This window comes from Myotis lucifugus, unplaced genomic scaffold, assembly GCF_000147115.1.
Source record: "Myotis lucifugus unplaced genomic scaffold, Myoluc2.0 scaffold_270, whole genome shotgun sequence".
Taxonomy (NCBI): domain Eukaryota; kingdom Metazoa; phylum Chordata; class Mammalia; order Chiroptera; family Vespertilionidae; genus Myotis; species Myotis lucifugus.
In genome coordinates, this window is record NW_005871318.1 from 302,767 (window position 1) to 311,601 (window position 8,835).

General features: G+C 37.8%; 1 non-coding gene across 1 annotated transcript; it reads left to right on the forward strand.

The window, feature by feature from the left end:
• Window positions 1-2,333: 2,333 nt before the first annotated feature.
• Window positions 2,334-2,435, forward strand: LOC111828043. The gene has a single exon (XR_002831799.1). It is a non-coding gene; the product is annotated as a small nucleolar RNA U13 (small nucleolar RNA).
• The last annotated feature ends 6,400 nt before the right edge of the window (window positions 2,436-8,835 follow it).

Sequence of the window (8,835 nt, forward strand, 5' to 3'; positions counted from 1 at the left end):
CTTTCTGCATAGAAAAAAAATGTCATTGAGCATTGAAATTTTTATTGAAATAACATTAAAATACTAAATATGAAAATAAACAAAATACTAAATACATTGTAAGAACTGACATCTTTTAAATGTTATGTTTTTCAAATATTCAAGTCATCTTTTATATCACTTGTCAATATTTTGTTGTTTTAGTCCTCTAGTTCTAAGTCACTTCTTACAAGCTTGCACATATGTTCATTATGCTCTATTTCTATATACCAGTGGTTCATTTCTGGTATACAGAAAGGCTATTGGTTCACATATATTTATTTTATATTATAAATAGCATAACTCTTGTTTATTGAAAAACTTCTTTATGAACCTGGTCTTATTTGTTCAATATGTATTGAACATTCCTCTGTACCAGACACTATGGGTTCTCACCCACATCACTATATTCTTATCCATCACTATATGTTTTTCCTGCATATTTGTAAACCAAGTGTTTTTAAAATAAGCTCTAAATGTTTCTATGTGATCGATGTCCAATCTCTTAGGGCTCCTAGGCCGACCCTTTTGGGCTTATCACAGGTCATTTTCTCCCATATGCCCTCTGATCCACCTACTCAGACAGGCATTGTGATTCTCTCATGATCTAATTATGCATTTCTGTATGCCCGCAGTGCTCTTTCCTATTTGATTACTGGAGAATTCCTATTCATTATCTAATGAGCAACACAAATGCCACTTCCTATCTACAGCTATCCCTGACCACAAGCTCTGACACAATTTCTCTCTCATCAGTATATATGTACATCTATTATAACACAGGTCATGTCATATTATTTTAATTTTTTTCATGCCTCTGTCTCCCTTTCTGAGGCTGTGGCTTCCTTCTTATCATTTTTGTATCCTCAGCAGTCAATATATTTTTATAAAATAAATAAACAGGAGAATTAATCAATTTATTATTTCTGCAACTTAAGTAAAAATTAGTGACTTATTGTTCGTGGAACCTACCATTCTTTCCCAATTAGAATGGTGGCATTCTCCTATTCACATTCACTTGAGGCTACTGACAATTCTCTATGATTGCTAAAAGACTATTATTCATAGTTCTAAGATCACCTCTAAAGCAATGTGTCTGGAGCTAGAATTTGAGTTATTTTAGATAAGAGTTGTAACTGACTCCTAATCTTCTCCCCTCCCGATCTTTGGCTTAAGTTTCTTATTTATCATGTTGAAGCTTCCCTTTTTAAACAAGAAGACCATCCTACTTGCTGTAAAATGGAAGGAAAGTGGGAGTTCATATCTATTATTTCGAGTATTTATTCAGTCTATATTTATTCAAGTGTAGTTCAAGAGAATTATAGTATGGTTGAGGCAATGGCAGAGTGTGACAATAGCTAAACCAAAGGTAGAGGTGGTGCCATGAGATAACAGAGGAGGAACAGATTTCCAGAGGGAAAAATAAAAGAGATTTCTTGGAGGAGACAGATTAGGCATAGGTTTGTAGGATGAGGAAAGAGTGTAGCCCTTCTGAACTGCAATTTTAATCTTAAAATATATTCCATTAACAAGGATTTTTTATTGTATAACTAGAGGCCCAATGCATGAAATTCATGCAAGGGGCTCAGCCCTCACAGCCCCCAGCTTCATCCAGAAGGCCATCTGGAATGACGTCTGGTCTAATTAGCATATTATGCTTTTATTATTATAGATTACATGGCAGTCAAATGACATTTCAGGAAAAATTGAATGGTCTTCCAATATTTTGTTTCAGTCAATAATACCTCTAACCACGCAGTTGCCCATCTTAAAATTTATTCTTGACATTCCCCTTTCCCTTACCACCAGTGTATAGTCAATCATGAAGACCTGTTCATTCCAACTCCAGAAGAGCCCTCAAATCTGCCTATTTTTCATGACATCCATTGCCACCTCTTTCTCCTGAACTGCTGACACAGCTGCCTAACCAACCTCCCCACAGCCACTCCTGCTGACTCCAAACCACTCCCCACACTAAAACCAGCATTGTCTTTCATAAACAGCAAACCATGCCCTGCCTTGATTTAAAACTTCAGTGGCTTCCTGCGACCCTTAAAATGAGTCCCTAATCCATGGTTTACAAGGTTCTGCACAGTCTGGTCCTTACTTATCTTCCATGGGCCACCCACAGTAGGCCTTTTTTTTTCTTTATAGGTCTCTCTTCTGTCTTTGTTTTCTTTTTTGTAGGTGAACATAATTATTTAAATATGCTAATTGTTTGGGAGTCAGTGAGGAATAGTGGAAAGAATCTATGACCTAGACTCAAAAACCTAGATTCATATCAAAGTTCTGCTACTTAAAATGTGTGTGACCTGAGCCTTATAGCTCATCAGCATGATGATTGGGTGTTCAGGTTCTCATGTGAGACGTGCCTCCCTCAAACCTTGTGATAACATTAACATGTTACCTGTCTGATGTGGAAAAAAAAAAATGTGTGTGACCTTGGACCAGTTACTTAGCCTGTATGATCTCCTGTTTCTCATCTGTAAAATGGGGTTAATAATCATCCCTACATAACTCATTGTTGTAAAAATTAAATGAGATAATGTATGTGAATTCTGTAAACTATTACACATGAAAATAAATGTTAGTAATATCATCAACTAATAAGAAAATATATCATCAGCTAAATAAAGACAACATTGCTTTGAACATTAAAGAGTCAGTATGAGCTAATCTGGAAACAGCCCAACTTCACATACAGAAAAGAAATTTAATGAGTTATACTTAATATACAGTTCAAAAGGGTTAAGGTAGTACAAGGCAATGGAAGAAACATTTAAGGAGCGAACAGCAAGAAAGTTTGATTATTTACATATGAAGAAACTGGTAGGACATTTTCTTTCTTAATTTTCTATGTTATGACTTATTTGCATGTAACACCTTACTGATATTTATTAAATATTTGTGAATATTTTAATACCACTTGTCAGTGTTTGGCGCAAATTACTGTATTCCTTTAAATGGGCTATTTCAAAAGAAGTGCTGCGTTCCTATGATTTAATAATACTCATGAACTATTTTTCACTAAAGAACTATATCCCCAAGTTAATAATGAAATTCGGTGAGGAAAAATAGGATTTATTTCATGGAAATTGATGTTATGGCTTAAAAAGAAAGCAAATGCATTTACTTCATTAACCAAGAGGCAGGTGTACTTGAAACACCTTTTCTCTGTGTGGCATGAATACCCAGCCTATTGAAGTGATGAAGCAGCATTTAGCTCACTGCGCTCCTCTTCCTCTTTTACCTTCTCTCTGCCTTTAACTCCGGTAACAGGGCAGCTGGAACTTGACCGTTTTCATGTACATTGTCCTAGCGCAGAAGGCTTTTCAGCCGCGTGCAGGAGTGCCTCCACTGCCATCTAGTGCATTTATAAAGGGATTCATCGGTTTAGTAAAAAGGGGCTGGTTTATTTATAGTTCCAAGTGTCAGATGGCAGGAATTGGAGGGCTGGGGTGGCAGCAAGCTAAAACGTATTGAAACCGTTTTAAAATGTGTTACATTAATTAGTAAGAGGTGCTGAGTCACAGACATAGTGTAGGCTTATGAGCTAGATATTTCAGGGAAAGTTGCAGGAAAGCAGACATGGGAGACAGTGAAAAGCAGCTAGATCCTTTAAGCTTGTGAAAGAAGATTGTTATGAAGTTCAGGGGAAGAGCGCCGCTGAAGGCCAAGAGGAATCGACTTGAATTGCAAATACACACTTTCCGATTCAGTTTCTCTAGAAACAGTCTCTCTGAAATGCATCTTTTTTAGGACCTCCCCACTCCGCAAAATTATGACATTTGCCAACAAGAAGGGCCAGCCCTGCTCTTCCAGGCCTCCAGCTTCTGACAGCCCCTCCCCACCCGGTGCTCTGCTAGAAGTTAGTGTCTCAACAGCCTTCACTAAAAATGGTTCACTGTGTTGTTTTGACATTGCATGTCAACTATACTTGAAAAATAGTTTTTTAATGTTTTAAAAGGTTACCTATCACTACCATCAACAGGGTCTTTTGCCTTTTTATCAGAGACACTTGAGAACTCTATCAAGACTCAATAGATTTCAAGTTGAAGATTGATGACAGAGGTTGGGTTGGTATCCTTCCATTTCTTAAATCTGTCCACATACACATTAAAAAACAGGCTGTCATTCATCAAGTTGCTCAGTTAAGAAATCTGGGAGTCATCTTTGATATTTTCTTCTCCCTGTTGCTTCCACCACTCATCTGACACAATATACCACACATGGGTGTGCACACACACACACGTGCATACACAAAAATCCAAATAATCCCTAAATATTGTGGATTCTAACTTCTAAAAGTCTCTCAAGTCCATCCACTTTTCTCTATTACAACTAACATCACACTAGTATAAGTTACAGTCATCATGTGCCCAACTAACCTATCTACCTACTTCCAATGTTCATCTGGCAGCTAGAAGGATCTTTTTAAAAATATAAATACATTCAGCCCAGCCGGTGTGGTTCAGTGGTTGAGCATTGGCCCAAGCACCAAGAGGTCCCTGGTTCAATTCCTGCTCAGGGCACATGCCTGGGTTGCGGACTTGATCCCCAGTAGGAAGCTTGCAGGAGGCAGCTGATCAATGTTAATGCATCGATGTTTCTCTCTCTGCTTTCCTCTCTCTCTAAAATCAATAAAAATTTATTTTTTAAAAAATAAATAAATTCAGTAATGTTGCAGTCCTGCTTGATATTCTTGAATGACTTTCTTTTGATTTTAAAATAAATTCCAGACATTTAACATAACCTTGAAGCCTCTGCATGAGCTGGCCTCTGCCCAGCCTCCCAAACTGATCTCTTGGCAGTCTTTTCCTTCTATTCCTGTATCAGTCGTATCAGTCTTCTCTCATTTTCTCCAAAAGACCAAGCTTCTTATCACCTCAGGGTCTTCGCACGTGGTGTTGCCTGTGCTTATTCCTTGTTCTCCTTGCTCTTCTTTATTGCTGCGCTTATTACAAATAATTTGTATGATTTGTTATTTAATATCTATCTGTAAGCCCAAATTTTAAATTCTATGAAGTCATGTGTCTTCTTTATTCTTTAATATATTTTTATTGATTTCAGAGAGGAAGGGAGAGGGAAAGAGAGATAAAAATATTAATGATGAGAGAGAATAATTGACCAGCTGCCTCCTGCACACCCCCTACTGGGGATAGAGCCTGAAACCCAGGCATGTGCCCTTGACTGGAATCGAACTGTGACCTCCTGGTTCATAGTTCATTGGGTAATCACTGAGCCACACCAGCTGGGCCCAAGTCTGTCTTATTCAGTTTTACTAGAGGCCCTGTGCACGAATTCATGCACAGGTGGGGTCCTGAAGGGAGGTTGGGGGAAGGCCAGGATACAATCGGCGCTCTGGGTGGGCGGTGGGACACCCTTGCCTGGGATCCATCCCACTGACTTTTGCACCAGTTCTCAGGAGCCACCTGGCAGCCGCTTTTATATTATTTCTTCCTTGTGGAGCATCTAGGGAGGGGAAGCGGCTGTGGTGCCCAAGGCCTGCTTCCAGGAGGCCGGTGGTGCTGTTGGGATTGTGCTGGTGGCACTGGTCCATCGGTGCCTGGCCCATTCTCTGGAGATTGGACCTGCAGGACTACTGAGGGAGTGAGTGGCTGCTGCTGGGCTGGTCAGTCAGCTGAGCAGCACTCCCACTGTGGAAGAGCACTGACCACCAGGGGGCAGCTCCTGCATTGAGCATCTGCCCCCTGGGGGTCAGTGCAAGTCATAGCAACCAGTCGTTCTGGTCGTACAGTCCCTTAGGCTTTTATATATATAGATACCCAGGCCAAAATAGGCAATTAATAAAATTTTGTTGAATAAATTGGTGAATTGCTTTTGCTGCCTATTATTTTTGTGTGTGTGGTTTTACATATGCTCCCTGATTGACTGAAAGCTCCTTGAAGACAGTCATCACATTTATAATGAGTCCTTATGTTGGAGATGGTTGTAGAGATGATTCAGACATGACCTTAAATCTAGTAGCAATAGAACATGCAAACAGTATCATACTTGAAATGCTATAATGCACAATATGAGCACAATTCTTTGGAAACTCAGAGGAGGAAGGGGTTAAGTCAGTTTGGCTGAATCTGGTAGACAAGTCAGGGAAGATGAAATTAAAGTTGAAGTTTTGTAGGACATAGTTCACAAGTAACAAGTAAGGGGAGGGTGATCAAGAAAGCGAGATCAGAGAAGTAAGAAAGATGAAATGGTTTTAATGTAAGGAAAGCAGGGGTTGTTACTATTTCTTTTGAAGAATGGTAGGCAATATGGAAATAATAGTATGTGTGGTATCTTGCTTGGTAAAGTCAGAATAAGCCACTAAACAGATTAGCTTTCTCCCATTTTAATATTCAACAACATTGGAAGTTATATTTGATACTCCTTCAAGGAAACACCAATAAGAATGTCATTTCTGGGGCTCTCTACATGTTTGGTCAAACCAGCTTGCATTGAAACCCCTCTGATAGAGGGTTCTAAGTTCTAGCTAAAGGTTTACTCACAAAATTAAACTTAAATTTCCCCTTAAAGAGCACTATTCTCTATAAATAGCTTCACATTAAGACTACAGAATTTCCTGTTTCTGGCCTGAGAGAATGATACGGTGACATTCTCTTAACTCAATGCTGACACTTCTAAACAAATCCCCAATCACTCTCCTTTGAAAATCAAGACATGTGCCTTTACAACACCTTCCATTGATCCTTGGCATGCTTTCATCCCAGAATGATAAACATCAGATTTCTCTGCTTTTGACTATTACTTCCTATTAAACATAAAATAGAGATGTAGCCAATTAATTATGACTTCAGAAAATCTTGTCTCACCCTAACTCTTTTTGTTGCTGAGCCTTAAGTTTTAGGAAGCCAATCCTTCGCTGTTTCCTCAATTTTTAGAGAATTGAAAAAGTTAACAGAGGAAGTCAAGATATCTATATTTCTAAAGGAAGAGAAATGTTTAATACTACTTGTGAATTCTCAATTGTCTAAATAACACACAGGAAAAACAGGAGGGAATGTGTTTACACAAAGGTTCTCTCTCCAGGAGTAAGTGAGGATCAGGAATAGATGAGGATAGAAGTTTGATGCTTTGCTCATGTAATGATCTTAGACAAAAAATAAATAAATAAATAATTGAAAGCCTCAAGTATGGGTATCTTAGATAAATAACTTTCCTATTAAGACTCGCCATTCTTTTGTATGGTTGGGTTCATGCTTCAAAGTTTCCTGATAATATTACTATTTCATTATAGAAAGCATCATATATACGATACTGAAAACTAGACTGTTACATTCATGATCTATTTATGTCTATGTTTGAGAATTATATTTCTGTGCTTAAGAACCTTAGCCTAGAAATCATCCTTCCTGCTCTGACATTGAAGAGCACTGCCTTTCAACAGAGTGTGTCTTCTTTACGTCACTGAATGGATCTCAAAGAAAAGTTGGGGAAGGCTGGAGCCCACTTCTAGGGGTTCTAGGCCTAGCTCCACCCCAACTGGCCATGGGACTTAGAACCAGCCCCTTGAGACACGGAGGCTGGTCCTAGGAGGAGGGATGGTTCCAAGGTTCCTTCCAGCCTCAACTACCAGGCAATGCTTCCAATATTTAGACTAGAAAATACTTTCATATTCAAGATTTATCCTTTTGCTGGAACCCATGACTAAAGTGAAGGAACACTTTAATGATTTAAGAAGCTATTCAGTGGTCATAAAAAAGTAATTTTGTTTCTTCCAAACCTCCAGATTAATATGGAGATTTTTCTGCTGAGTCTTATTTTAAAAAGGCATTATGCACATCCAAACTGACATAGCCATAAGGAATTGTAGAAATTTTTAATATCTGTTGATGGGAATGGGACTAAAATTTCCATATTTAAAACTGCCAGATGACTTTTAAATGGGTAACATTAAATCACTGTCAGAAATGTTAAATTTTCTCGTCTGTATACAATTGTTTCTCAGTAGAGGAAAGCTGCAATCTTAGGCTAAATGGCCGTTTTTCACTTTGTCCCCAAGCTTACTACTAAATGCAAGGGAATAAAATTAAATAATTTCTTAAGTTTGTGTGTGTGTGTGTGTGTGTGTGTGTGTGAGAGAGAGAGAGAGAGAGAGAGAGAGAGAGAGAGAGAGAGAGAAGCAGAAAGAGTTAAGAAAATATATCTGAAAGCCATATTTTAAAAATAATTTTCCCCAAAACTACAGGATGTCCAAAAAAATTATATGCACACTATAACAGCTGATAGCTCAATTTTGAAAATGAAATCTATTTTAATAAACACTGCCTTGATAATTATTCTAAGTGTGTGTGTACATTTTTGGGGATGCCCTATATATGTTTTTATTGATGACACATATAAGGATGATATTTGAAATGAGGAGCCCAAACAAATAATCTTTTGTTCAAAGATCTTCCAGTTGTCCTGAATTTTTTGTGTATTTATAATGTAGCAGTTAGAAATCTAAATGTCAAGATTGATTTTGTTTTTCATCCAATAACATGAGAATAAGTGAGAAATTCATAATCCTGATTTAGTCCTCTTAGGCCAAATATATATATATAATAAAAAGTCAGTTGGAACATTATGATAAAATCAGAAACTTTCTCATTTTGGTTCAGAATATAATGTTCTGTGAAAAAGACGCAGGACTTGGGGGAAAGGGTATAGCATTTCTCAAAGAACCGTAGAGTAATCTGTAAAACAAACCAGTTGCTACTTAGTCTCCTATATTTTTATTACTATTCTTTTCTCCAACAGATTAAACGCACAGTCCTTAGCTCATATTAAGTCTAAATATTCTTGAATGAAGGC